The sequence below is a fragment of the Aegilops tauschii genome, chromosome 7 (genome assembly GCF_002575655.3).
Source record: "Aegilops tauschii subsp. strangulata cultivar AL8/78 chromosome 7, Aet v6.0, whole genome shotgun sequence".
Classification (NCBI taxonomy): Eukaryota; Viridiplantae; Streptophyta; class Magnoliopsida; order Poales; family Poaceae; genus Aegilops; species Aegilops tauschii.
In genome coordinates, this window is record NC_053041.3 from 641,112,395 (window position 1) to 641,127,902 (window position 15,508).

Here is a 15,508-nt window from a genome sequence, read left to right on the forward strand (position 1 = left end):
TGAGCCGCTGCACGAACACCGTGCCCGGGCAACGGCCGACCGTGTATTTACCGGTGAACCGATGACAGGAGCGATTATAGTGTGGCTAGAGGAAGAGCCGGTACCTGCATGCGTCGCGGAGGCTTTGTCGGGGCTGTGTGGGCCGCTTCCCGGCCAATCCATGGCAAGGTGTAGCCACCGCCAGCCGGCAACGCCAAATCCGGCTGCGGCGACAGCAGTCGCAGATCCCCTCGATTTTTGGCCGGCGATGGGACGAGGAGGTGGTGGAGGAGGACAGCGGCGGAGGCCTACAAGGCTTCCCCGGTGGTGGGTTGGTGGCGTCTGGGAGGAGGGAGGGGTAGGAGGGGCGGCGGTGGCGATGATGCGGCAGGGAGGGGAGGGAGAGGTAGCAGAGGAGAGCCGCGCCGTTTTACTCGACGGAGGAGCGAGTGAGTATAAATAGGGACATTTTTAGGAAGAAGAGTAAAATTATACTCCCTCCATCCCAAAATAAGTGACTCAAGTTTGCACTTAAAGTTAGTGCAAAGTTGAGTCACTTATGTTGGGACGGAGGGAGTACTCCATTAGGCCGGATTGGGGATTGGCTAGGTGCTGGTTAGTGGAGTAAAACGCTAAATATACTCCACTAACCGGTTATAAGGGATCTGTTATTACACTGGGTAAATATTGGCGAGTTTTACACTGGGCAAATGTCATTGGGAAATTATCAGACCGACAAAGCCGTGTTTGCCGAGTATTTACTTTTAGACATTAGGCAAAACTTTGCCGAGTGTTACAATTTGGGTACCGGGCAAACAAAAACGTGTAGAGAAGGCATGGCGCTGGAACAAAAGGTGCCACATGTTCATAAGGTTTACATAGTGTATTTTCCGAAACACTCGGCAAGGTTTACCAAGGAAAGTATGGAGTATGCTGAGTGTAGAAAAGTTTCAAGGTCAACTATCAATTGATCTTTAAACCTGACACATTCCATCTGGGAATCACGATTCTTTCTCGGAGATACTTCAAAATTTTGGGTCACCTCCTATTAAGGTCATAACATGACACCTTGATGATTTCGGCAAACTTTGGATGAACACTAGTTTTGAACTAATGCATGAATGCATCTCCTAATACGCCTCACAGCTTTCAAGCCAAACAGTTGAGTTCGTACCCCGGAGCATAGTCTTCATCATTTGCACCTAATATTTGGTATACAACTTGCTTTTTCCTCTAGAATACACAAACGCGCCTCCCTTTTCCATCATATTATTTCAATATTTCGTATTTCACAAAAAAAGAATATTTTCCATCTCCTATTTTACATTAAATTTTTAATGTAAAATATCCATCACTTTTTGTATGCGGAACAGATTACATTACATTATTAAGCGGGCTGACTCCTCTCTAAGAAAAGTCTAGGGTTTCCTTGCCTCCCGCCGGCTCCGCCGTCGGTCCGCCTCGTCTCCGGTGGCCTCAGGGCCATGGCGGCGTAGTGGATCTCGGCCCGTGCTGGTGGGAGGGGTCTGTCCTCAGTTGTTTATTCACATTTTGTTAGGGTTTGCGTCCTACTCAGGAACACAAGATGGCCGCGGCTCCCTGAGCATGGAACAAGGTTCTCCCCGCCTAGCCCCTGTCCCAATGGTGTGTCTAGTATCATCGGTGGGCGTGTGGAGGTGTGTCTTCGGCGAATCTATCCTTGGTAGATTTGCTAGTTAGGAGAAGCAGCAGTGGTCGTAGTTCATCTACGTTCATGTGTTTTCAGGTTGGATCCTTCCGATCTACGCGATTCTTCATCGGCGGCGGTTGCTGTTCTGCTGCGCTGGTCCTATGTGGCCTTAGCACGACGACTTCCCGACTGCTACTACAACAAGTTTTGTCCAGCTCCGTCGAGGGAGGGGCAATGACGGCAACGCGCGTTCGGCTCGCTTCAGTGCTTGTAATCATCGCTAGGTGTTCTACGGATCTGGATGTAATTTTTATTATTTCTATTGTTCATCGTACTGCCATGATTGAAGATGAATAGGTCAAAAGTTTTCTTGCAAAAAAAACAAAATAGACAAAAAAACATTTGCTACTATTAAGACGCTACTTGGATTTTTAGCTATTTACATATCATATTCAATTTCGTACTACATGTGGCGGGCGTGGCTAAGCCTTTTCCGTGTGTCTTTTGTTTGTCGAGTGTAACAATACTTGAAAAAGGCTTATAGGTGGCCTAAAACATGTGGCGGGCGTGTCCAGGAACCGGCCATTGCTAGTTAGGAGAAGTAGCAGTGGGTGGTACCCGTCTCTGCCCGCCATAGGAATCAACCTTGCAGTGGTGGGCGGATGTCCACACCCCCCAAACACGGCCGCGGACGCGACTCACATTGGACTAGGGCTAGGGTTAGGGTAGGCCGAGGCTAGGGTTTGTAGATGTGCTAATATATCATATTCGTGTTTGTATTGTGTTCGTACAGTATGTTCATATTGTGTTCGTACATTGTATTCGTGTTAGGAGTAGGCCGGGGCTAGGGTGTGTAATTCATTTTATGATTCGTATTCATAGATTATTTGTGATTAATATTGTGATTCGTACTCATAGATCGTACATTACTTGTGATTCATATTTGTAGATTGTAGATAATTTTTATTCTTATTTATGTAAATCGTAGGAACTTTTTGTTACAGGGAATAGTAAGCTTATGTTTTGGCGAAACGTTGATTTATTTCCATTTCACCAAATTTGTAGCATTTAATATGTCCATTTTTATGTAGAGGTCCTGCCAAAAATATTTGAATATCTCTAAATTTATGCATCTGCTTGTTCTAGGGCATTTTTTTTGTTTTTTATTCATATTATGTTGTAGCAGAGGTGTCTTCAATTCATTACAAGGGTTCATAGTAAGCGCTAAAGTTATGGAGAAACGTTGATTTACTTCCATTTAGACAAATTTCTAGCACTTAATATCTCTATTTTATAGTACAGGACATGCCAAAAAATAGAATATTTTTAATGTATTGTCATGTTCTAGGACATTTTTTTCCTGAAAATGGCGGGCAACTATAGGTACTGTGGTGTTTTCCGGAGTCCCTGGGGAAGTGGGCCGCCCAAATCCGAAACCCCAACACTAGCAAGAAGCAGTGGCTCATCACATTGGACATCGCCGAGGAGGAGGCACACGGTTATGATGCCATGGCGCCCGAGTACTAGGAACCAAGGGCCCAGCTCAAATTTCCTCAGGATGCTTGGCGCGCGAGTTAGATGGGACCTCCTAACATGAGTATAGTCTCCAAGGCTGAGGAGCATAAGCACCTGAAGGCCGAGGCGCTTATCAGACCTGTCAACGACAAAACACCGATCCATTGGTGGAGCAGTATCTCAGGGAGGATCCGCATCAGTACGCCTTGAACAAGGCGTTGCTGATGACTGCACGCAACCAGAAGGATGCGAAGGATGACTCGATAGACTGGGACCGAACCGGCGAGTCCTCCTCCGACAATGATGACTTAGGCTCTGATGTTGACTTGAATTAGGAGTTGATCTGTCCACCATATGTAGCTAGTCATATTAGTTCGTGCTTGAGATGTTTGAACCATACATCTAGTATTGTTGAAACTATGAAACTTGCTATGGTATACAATATATGTCATTGGTACCATAGAAAACTATTTTGTAGACTTGATAAAAAAACCTATTTATATATATCGCCTTACAACCTGGTTGTGGTAGTATTCGTAATCCGTGATCATACCTCACCATCAATGCATTTTTCTCTCGATTTTGAATCTGTCAATTATGAACAAAACAAATGGATGACATGGATAGGATCACCGAGTGCTATGATTGTACTGATGAGGGCGGGGGTATGTGCGACGATCTTCACTTGGAAAACAATAGGTGCTTCACCCTCGGGCTTAAAGAGGGCTACAAATACTATACGATAATTATTCAGATATTTCCTTCTTAATTAAGCATGTCTTAGGATTTTTGCTTTAACGTGTAATTTCTTTTTTTTATAATTTGACTATTGCATACTCTGCTATGCAAGACATTATGTCCAAGATTAGCTCCATTTGATGACATGGATAAGGTGAATGGAGGATTAGCTCCATTTGACTCACCTTAAGACGAAACATGGTTCCATTTTCAAGGATACGATCTACAATCATGTAGGTCACACATATTTTTCTTGTGCAAATTGGAGAGGATTATGCATGGCTTACGGATTTGAGTTGGGTATGAGCATAACCTTCGATATTGGCATCGTTTCTCCATCTGATCCAGTCACCTTTCCTCAGTATGATCAAGACATTTGGGTGGATCTGGATATGATTCCAATTCTTCCTCCGTGCAAGTTTCTTAAACAAATTTGTCAAATTATATATATATATATATATATATATATATATATATATATATATATATTGCTTCTTTATGAATTATATTTATTCATTCTAACTTAACTTGTTTATTTAGAATTAACATCGTATTTTCTATCTCCAAGAAAAACATGGAAAATAGTAGACCAGGCCTATTTTCTATCATATTTTCTAACTTAACTTGTTTATATATTGCTGGCTCGGAGCTTGCTTGTGAGGAGAAGAATAATCTTGTCTTCTTTGTTAGTGATGTTCAGTCGTTGAAGGACATTGATGGAGCTAGCCGAAATACTACAAGATCGTGCCACTAGTCCACATGTTGAGCGATACTAACATTCATAGAAAATGCATGATAATATTATTTACTAATGTGTCACTAGTCCATCCTTCTCATACATCTTAAATAAACTACACTGCTTACTATCTTACTATTATGTTCTTCAGCAGAAGGTTCCAAGAGTTGTTGTGCCTATGCTAATGGATGTGCAAGGTGAGATGACAATTGTTGCCATGAGACGACCAATTTTAAACATAGATACTCGATTGAACGCCTACCAGATGGATGCCTCCAAATTTAAGGATGGAGACAAATATTAAATGAGTGCATGCCAGAAATTGGAGACTGTTGGATATCTATGCTCCATCATGCAGATAGAGGGGTTTTCCTATTCTTTACAATTTTCCCTAAAAGAGAGGACTAGGTCCAAGTACTTGTCATGATCGATTACTATGTGGGTGGGTAGCTAGCTAGCTAAGATGATAACAATTAGTTTGCTCATTTTTAGTCATGGTTGATAAAAATTAGCTAGGGGTTAAGGCATGCTGCAATGTATCGTAATTTCTTATCGCAATCAATGTAATGTCGCAGTGTACTGTAATTTATGATTTGGGTTTTACACAAAACGCAGTGCTACGGTGGTTGCAAATTTTTTATTTGCATGCCAAATCTGTCAGTGGTGGGCATTGGAATATGCCCGCCACTGCTTCAACACTCAGCAGTGGCGGGCACTAAAGTGTGCCCGCCATTAAATAGTTTATACCAGTGATGGGAGCGCGTCCGTGATACGTCTCCAACGTATCTATAATTTTTGATTGCTCCATGCTATATTATCTACTATTTTGGACATTATTGAGCTTTATTATTCACTTTTATATTATTTTTGGGACTAACCTATTAACCGGAGGCCCAGCCCAGAATTGCTGTTTTTTGCCTATTTCAGAGTTTCGCAAAAAAGGAATATCAAACGGAGTCCAATAGGAATGAAACCTTCGGGAACGTGATTTTTACGAAGAATATGATCCAGGAGACTTGGACCCTACGTCAAGAAACAAAGGAGGAGGCCACGAGGTAGGGGGGCCCGCCTACCCCCCAGGGCGCGCCCTCCTCCCTCGTGGGCCCCCTTTTGCTCCACCGACGTACTCCTTCCTCCTATATATACCTACGTACCCCCAAACGATCAGATACGGAGCCAAAAACCTAATTCCACCGACGCAACCTTCTGTACCCACGAGATCCCATCTTGGGGCCTATTCCGGAGCTTCGCCGGAGGGGGCATCCATCACGGAGGGCTTCTACATAAACACCATAGCCTCTCCGATGAAGTGTGAGTAGTTTACTTCAGACCTTCGGGTCCATAGTTAGTAGCTAGATGGCTTCTTCTCTCTTTTTGGATCTCAATACAATGTTCTCCCCCTCTCTTGTGCAGATCTATTCGATGTAATCTTCTTTTGCGGTGTGTTAGTTGAGACCGATGCATTGTGGGTTTATGATCAAGATTATCTATGAACAATATTTGAATCTTCTCTGAATTCTTTTATGTATGATTGGTTATCTTTGCAAGTCTCTTCGAATTATCAGTTTGGTTTGGCCTACTAGATTGATCTTTCCTGCAATGGGAGAAGTGCTTAGCTTTGGGTTCAATCTTGCGGTGTCCTTTCCCAGTGACAGTAGGGGCAGCAAGGCACGTATTATATTGTTGCCATCGAGGATAACAAGATGGTTTTTTATCATATTGCATGAATTTATCCCTCTACATCATGTCATCTTGCTTAAGGCGTTACTCTGTTTTCATGAACTTAATACTCTAGATGCATGCTGGATAGCGGTCGATGAATGGAGTAATAGTAGTAGATGCAGGCAGGAGTCGGTCTACTTGTCTCGGACGTGATGCCTATATACATGATCATACCTAGATATTCTCATAACTATGCTCAATTTTGTCAATTGCTCAAAAGTAATTTGTTCACCCACCGTAAAATACTTATGCTCTCGAGAGAAGCCACTAGTGAAACCTATGGCCCCCGGGTCTATCTTCATCATATTAATCTTCCAATACTTAGTTATTTCCTTTGATTTTTATTTTTGCTTTTATTTTACTTTGCATCTTTATCACAAAAATACCAAAAATATTATCCTATCATATCTATCAGATCTCACTCTCGTAAGTGACCGTGAAGGGATTGACAACCCCTTATCGCGTTGGTTGCGAGGATTTATTTGTTTTGTGTAGGTGCGAGGGACTCGCGCGTAGCCTCCTACTGGATTGATACCTTGGTTCTCAAAAACTGAGGGAAATACTTACGCTACTTTGCTGCATCACCCTGTCCTCTTCAAGGGAAAACCAACGCAGTGCTCAAGAGGTAGCAAGAAGGATTTCTGGCGCCGTTGCCGGGGAGTTCTATGCAAAAGTCAACTTACCAAGTACCCATCACAGTCCCTTATCTCCCGCATTACATTATTTGCCATTTGCCTCTCGTTTTCCTCTCCCCCACTTCACCCTTGCCGTTTTATTCGCCCTCTCTTTTCCGTTTGCCTCTTTTTCTCTTACTTTTTGTTTGCTCGTGTGTTGGATTGCTCGTTTGTCACGATGGCTCAAGATAATACCAAATTATGTGACTTTACCAATACCAACAATAATGATTTCCTTAGCACTCCGATTGATCCTCTTACCGATACTGAATCTTGTGAAATCAATGCTGCTTTGTTGAATCTTGTCATGAAAGATCAATTCGCCGGCCTTCCTAGCGAAGATGCCGCTACTCATCTAAATAGCTTCGTTGATTTGTGTGATATGCAAAAGAAGAAAGATGTTGATAATGAAATTGTTAAACTGAAGCTATTTCCTTTTTTGCTTAGAGATCGTGCTAAAGCTTGGTTTTTGTCTTTGCCTAAAAATAGTATTGATTCATGGAATAAGTGCAAAGATGCTTTTATCTCTAAATATTTTCCTCCCGCTAAGATCATCTCTCTTAGAAACGATATTATGAATTTTAAGCAACTTGATCATGAACATGTTGCACAAGCTTGGGAGAGGATGAAATTAATGATACGTAATTGCCCTACTCATGGTTTGAATTTGTGGATGATTATACAAAAATTTTATGCCGGATTGAATTTTGCTTCTAGAAATCTTTTAGATTCGGCCGCGGGAGGCAATTTTTATGGAAATCACTTTAGGAGAAGCTACTAAACTCCTAGATAATATTATGGTTAATTATTCTCAATGGCACACTGAAAGATCTACTAATAAAAAAGTGCATGCGATAGAGAAATAAATGTTTTGAGTGGAAAGATGGATGAACTTATGAAAATATTTGCTACTAAGAGTGTTTCTTCTGATCCTAATGATATGCCTTTGTCTACTTTGATTGAGAATAATAATGAATCTATGGATGTGAATTTTGTTGGTAGGAATAATTTTGGTAACAACGCGTATAGAGGGAACTTTAATCCTAGGTCTTATCCTAGCAATTCCTCTAATAATTATGGTAATTCCTACAATAACTCTTATGGAAATTTTAATAAGATGCTCTCTGAATTTGAGACTAGTGTTAAAGAGTTTATGAATTCGCAAAAGAATTTCAATGCTTTGCTTGAAGAGAAATTGCTTAAAGTTGATGAATTGGCTAGGAACGTTGATAGAATTTCTCTTGATGTTGATTCTTTAAAGCTTAGATCTATTCCTCCTAAGCATGATATCAATGAGTCTCTCAAAGCCATGAGAATTTCCATTGATGAGTGCAAAGAAAGAACCGCTAGGATGCGTGCTAAGAAAGATTGCTTTATGAAAGCGTGTTCTTCAAATTTCTATGAAAATAAAGATGAAGATCTAAAAGTTATTGATGTGTCCCCTATTAAATCCTTGTTTTGCAATATGAATCTTGATAATGATGGGACTGAATATGATCCACCTTTACCTAGAAGGTGTTCCAAAAATTCGGAGTTTTTAGATCTTGATGCTAAAATTGATAAAAGTGGGATTGAAGAGATCAAAACCCGAGATGCTGCTAAACCCACTATTTTGGATTTCAAGGAATTTAATTATGAAAATTGCTCTTTGATAGATTGTATTTCCTTGTTGCAATCCGTGCTAAATTCTCCTCATGCTTATAGTCAAAATAAAGCGTTTACCAAACATATCGTTGATGCCTTGATGCAATCTTATGAAGAAAAGCTTGAGTTGGAAGTTTCTATTCCTAGAAAACTTTATGATGAGTGGGAACCTACTATTAAAATTAAGATTAAGGATCATGAGTTCTATGCTTTATGTGATTTGGGTGGTAGTGTTTCCACTATTCCCAAAACTTTGTGCGATTTGCTAGATTTCCGTGATTTTGATGATTGCTCTCTAAACTTGCACCTTGCGGAGTCCACTATTAAGAAACCTATGGAAAGAATTAATGATGTTCTTATTGTTGCAAATAGGAACTATGTGCCCGTAGAATTTATTGTTCTTGACATAGATTGCAATCCTTCATGTCCTATTATTCTTGGTAGACCTTTCCTTAGAACGATTGGTGCAATTATTGATATGAACGAAGGGAATATTAGATTCCAATTTCCATTAAAGAAAGGCATGGAACACTTCCCTAGGAAGAAAATAAAATTACCATATGAATCTATCATGAGAGCCACTTATGGATTGCCTACCAAAGATGGCAATACCTAAGATCTATCCTTGCTTTTATGCCTAGCTAGGGCCGTTAAACGATAGTGCTTGTTGGGAGGCAACCCAATTTTATTTTTAGGTTTTTGCTTTTTGCTTCTATTTAGGAATAAATATTTGTTCTAGCCTCTGCTTAGATGTGTTTTTATGTTTAATTTAGTGTTTGTGCCAAGTTAAACCTATAGGATCTTCTTGGATGATAGTTATTTGATCTTGCAGAAATTTCCAGAAACTTTCTGTTCACGAAAACAATTGTTAAAAATCACCAGAACGTGATAAAATAGTGATTCCAATTGCTGCTGATCAATAAACAAATTGTCTAGGTCTTCCTATTTTGGCTGATTTTGTGGAGTTCCAGAAGTTTGCGTTAGTTACAGATTACTACAGACTGTTCTGTTTTTGACAGATTCTGTTTTTCGTGTGTTGTTTGCTTATTTTGATGAATCTATGGCTAGTAAAATATTTTATAAACCATAGAGAAGTTGGAATAAAGTAGGTTTAACACCAATATAAATAAAGAATGAGTGCATTACAGTACCTTGAAGTGGTCTTTTGTTTTCTTTCGCTAACGGAGCTCACGAGATTTTCTGTTGAGTTTTGTGTTGTGAAGTTTTCAAGTTTTGGGTGAAAGATTGGATGGATTATGGAACAAGGAGTGGCAAGAGCCTAAGCTTGGGGATGCCCATGGCACCCCCAAGATAATCTAAGGACACCAAATAGCCAAAGCTTGGGGATTCCCCGGAAGGCATCCCCTCTTTCGTCTACTTCCATCGGTAACTTTACTTGGAGCTATATTTTTATTCACCACATGATATGTGTTTTGCTTGGTGCGTCTTGTATGATTTGAGTCTTTGTTTTTTTGTTTACCATAATCATCCTTTCTGTACACACCTTTTGAGAGAGCCATACATGATTTGGAATTTGTTAGAATACTCTATGTGCTTCGTTTATATCTTTTGAGTTATATAGTTTTGCTCTAGTGCTTCACTTATATCTTTTAGAGCACGGTGGTGAATTTGTTTTATAGAAACTATTGATCTCTCATGCTTCACTTAGATTATTTTGAGAGTCTTAAATAGCATGGTAATTTGCTTAAATAATCCTAATATGCTTGGTATTTAAGATTAGTAAAAACTTTCTTATGAGTGTGTTGAATACTAAGAAAAGTTTGATGCTTGATAATTGTTTTGAGATATGAAGATGGTGATATTAAAGTCATGCTGGTTGAGTAGTTGTGAATTTGAAAAATACTTGTGTTAAAGTTTGTGATTCCCGTAGCATGCACGTATGGTGAACCGTTATGTGATGAAGTCGAAGCATGATTTATTTATTGATTGTCTTCCTTATGAGTGGCGGTCGGGGACGAGCGATGGTCTTTTCCTACCAATCTATCCCCCTAGGAGCATGCGCGTAATACTTTGCTTTGATAACTTGTAGATTTTTGCAATAAGTATATGAGTTCTTTATGACTAATGTTGAGTCCATGGATTATACGCACTCTTCATCCTTCCACCATTGCTAGCCTCTCTAATACCGCGCACTTTTCGCCGGTATCATACACCCACCATAAACCTTCCTCAAAACAGCCACCATACCTACCTATCATGGCATTTCCATAGCCATTCCGTGATATATTGCCATGCAACTTTCCACTGTTCCGTTTATTATGACACACTCCATCATTGTCATATTGCTTTGCATGATCATGTAATTGACATCGTATTTGTGGCAAAGCCACCGTTCATAATTCTTTCATACATGTCACTCTTGATTCATTGCATATCCCGGTACACCGCCGGAGGCATTCATATAGAGTCATATATTGTTCTAAGTATCGAGTTGTAATTGTTGAGTTGTAAGAAAATAAAAGTGTGATGATCTTCATTTTTAGAGCATTGTCCCAAGTGAGGAAAAGGATGATGGAGACTATGATTCCCCCACAGGTCGGGATGAGACTTCGGAAAAAAAAAGGAAAAGAGGCCATAAAAAAGGCCCAAATAAAAAAATGATGAGAGAAAAAGAGAGAAGGGACAATGTTACTATCCTTTTACCACACTTGTGCTTCAAAGTAGCACCATGATCTTCATGATAGAGAGTCTCTCATTTTTTCACTTTCATATACTAGTGGGAAATATTCATTATAGAACTTGGCTTGTATATTGCAATGATGGGCTTCCTCAAAATTCCCTAGGTCTTTGTTAGCAAGTGAGTTGGATGCACACCCACTTAGTTTCTTTTGTTGAGCTTTCATATACTTATAGCTCTAGTGCATCCGTTGCATGGCAATCCCTACTCACTCACATTGATATCTATTGATGGGCATCTCCATAGCCCGTTGATACGCCTAGTTGATGTGAGTCTATCTTCTCCCTTTTTGTCTTCTCCACAACCACCATTCTATTCCACATATAGTGCTATGTCCATGGCCCATGCTCATGTATTGCGTGAAGATTGAAAAAGTTTGAGAATGTCAAAAGTATGAAACAATTGCTTGGCTTGTCATCGGGGTTGTGCATGATTTAAATACATTGTGTGGTGAAGATAGAGCATAGCCAGACTATATGATTTTGTAGGGATAACTTTCTTTGGCCATGTTATTTTGAGAAGACATAATTGCTTTGTTAGTATGCTTGAAGTATTATTATTTTTATGTCAATATTAAACTTTTGTCTTGAATCTTTCGGATCTGAATATTCATACCACAATTAAGAAGAATTACATTGAAATTATGCCAAGTAGCACTCCGCATCAAAAATTCTATTTTTATCATTTACCTACTCGAGGACGAGCAGGAATTAAGCTTGGGGATGCTTGATACGTCTCCAACGTATCTATAATTTTTGATTGCTCCATGCTATATTATCTACTGTTTTGGACATTATTGGGCTTTATTATTCACTTTTATATTATTTTTGGGACTAACCTATTAACCGGAGGCCCAGCCCAGAATTGTTATTTTTTGCCTTTTTCAGAGTTTCGCAAAAAAGGAATATCAAACGGAGTCCAAACGGAATGAAACATTCGGGAACGTGATTTTTAGGAAGAATATGATCCAGGAGACTTGGAGCCTACGTCAAGAAACAAAGGAGGAGGCCACGAGGTAGGGGGGCGCGCCCTCCACCCTCGTGGGCCCCCTGTTGCTCCACCGACGTACTCCTTCCTCCTATATATACCTACGTACCCCCAAACGATCAGAAATGGAGCCAAAAACCTAATTCCACAGCCGCAACCTTCTGTACCCACGAGATCCCATCATGGGGCCTGTTCCGGAGCTTCGCCGGAGGGGGCATCCATCACGGAGAGCTTCTACATCAACACCATAGCCTCTCCGATGAAGTGTGAGTAGTTTACTTTAGACCTTCGGGTCCATAGTTAGTAGCTAGATGGCTTCTTCTGTCTTTTTGGATCTCAATACAATGTTCTCCCCCTCTCTCGTGGAGATCGATTCGATGTAATCTTCTTTTGCGGTGTGTTTGTTGAGACCGATGAATTGTGGGTTTATGATCAAGATTATCTATGAACAATATTTGAATCTTCTCTGAATTCTTTTATGTATGATTGGTTATCTTTGCAAGTCTCTTCGAAATATCAGTTTGGTTTGGCCTACTAGATTGATCTTTCTTGCAATGGGAGAAGTGCTTAGCTTTGGGTTCAATCTTGCGGCGTCTTTTCCCAGTGACAGTAGGGGCAGCAAGGCACGTATTGTATTGTTGCCATCGAGGATAACAAGATGGGGTTTTTATCATATTGCATGAATTTATCCCTCCATGTCATCTTGCCTAAGGCGTTACTCTGTTTTAATGAACTTAATACTCTACATGCATGCTGGATAGCGGTCGATGAGTGGAGTATGGTAGTAGATGCAGGCATGAGTCGGTCTACTTGTCTCAGACGTGATGCCTATATACATGATCATACCTAGATATTCTCGTATCTATGCTCAATTTTGTCAATTGCTCAACAGTAATTTGTTCACCCACCGTAAAATACTTATGCTCTCGAGAGAAGCCACTAGTGAAACCAATGGCCCCCGGGTCTATCTTCATCATATTAATCTTCCAATACTTAGTTATTTCCTTTGCTTTTTATTTTTTCTTTTATTTTACTTTGCATCATTATCACAAAAGTACCAAAAATATTATCCTATCATATCTATCAGATCTCACTCTCGTAAGTGACCGTGAAGGGATTGACAACCCCTTATCGCGTTGGTTGCAAGGATTTATTTCTTTTGTGTAGGTGCGAGGGACTCGCGCGTAGCCTCCTACTGGATTGATACCTTGGTTCTCAAGGACTGAGGGAAATACTTACGCTACTTTGCTGCATCACCCTTTCCTCTTCGAGGGAAAACCAACGTAGTGCTCAAGAGGTAGCAGTCCGCCACTGATGCCATGTTAGCTGTGGCAGGAGGTCAGTGGCAGGCGCCCATGAGAGTCTTGCCTGCCACTGCTATGCTTTTTTTGCACCTGCCACTGCTAGGCATTCTGACCATAGTGTAACATTAGGCAAACAATTAATATACGATCGAGTGTTAGATTGTACTGATTTTTTCCGTCACGCTTGACAAGAGGTGTATTTGTTGAGTGCTCGGTAAAATATACATGGCATAAATTTTCACAAGACAAGATATCAATAAAATTCTACTCTATTTATTATCTAGTTTCCTTTATTTGGAGAGGTGTTTTGTCGGCATATTTGACATGATTTTTATATTGAGTGGAAATTGTTGTAAATTCACACTCCCTCCTTTGTGGTTTAAAAGGCCTACATTTTTTCTGAAAAGGAGGATTAATCCTGGCCTCTGCATTAAAATAATGCATGTAGTCATCTTATTACCATAGAATCCAGCAACTAGGTTGGAAAAACTCAAAATATGTTAAAAATAGATGAATCAAAGTCACAACCCGCAAAAATAGGACGATACGACTGTACAACATGACCCGCGCTACTGCTAATCCAGCATTATCCTCCCTACAGCCTCGTTCGTCACACTCCCTATGCTCACTCTCTCACCGTCGTGGCCGTCCTTCTTCTGCCGTCGCCGCCATCCCTCGGCCTCAGTAAGCCTCCTCATCCTCCCTTCTCCCTCCTCTAGCCGCCCCTCCTCCTCCCTCCCCCTCCCCCCTCCTCCATCCCGCTTCTCCATCCACATCTCCTCCTCCCTCCTCCATTTTGATAGTTTGTAGTTGATAGTTTGTAGTTAATAGTTCCTAGTTGATAGTTTTTAGTTCATATATAACACTTTGATTTCGTATGGTTAACTGAATCAGTAAAAATTTAGACATAGTTCATAGATTTAGTTGATATATACCACTTTGATTTAGTATGCTTCTAGGGTTTAGTTGATAGCTTATAGGGTTTCACTAATTCCTAACATCAGCGTGATAATGTTTTTGTTTATATTTTGTTTCAGCAGAAATCAAGTATTTGCCCCTACATTGTCCCCACCGCCGTCCCCGTCACCGGCCCGACGAGCCAAATCCCCATGTCGTTGATGTCGATGATGATGTGTTGTGAATGTCAATGATGAACATGCATAGAGTCCTGCTATATGCAACTTCTCATAGATGTTTTTATAGACGTAGTATTAGTAGATGAGTAGCTGTGACAAGTGAAGCTAGTTTTTCTTTTTGCAATGATTATTGTATTGCATGGAAAAATCTGAGTGGCCTATGTTTTGCCGGAGTATCGATTTATTGCCGTTCTGGCAAATTCTGGGCACTCGACATCTCCTGTTTTTAGCAAAGGTCATGCCGAAATTTTTCTCTAAATTTTAGCATTACTTGTGCTAGAATATAGAAAATATCGACTGCCCTTGATTTCTCGGAAAGAGAAATAAATGTCATTTTGGTTGACTTTCAGTCTGTCGGTGCTCCATACATGACGGTCAAAAAATCAGTGAGGGAGAGTGTCCACCATATATGGGAGATGAAGAATGCCGACTATTGTCGTGGGGGTTGCTCTTCCTCTACTTTCTCGTGATAGACCTTCTAGTAATGCACCGGAGGGAAGAGAAGAGCGACCCTCACCGATGATTGAAAAAATAGTGAGAGAGAGTCCACCATATACGGCCGATATATCAGAGAGGAAGCATCCCAACTATTGTCGTGGGGGTAGCTTCTTCTTCTTTCCCATGTGCTAGACATTTTGGTGTAATGCACTTTGGAAAGAAAGGAGGAGCGACTATTACCGATGGTCGAAATATCTGTGAGGGAGTG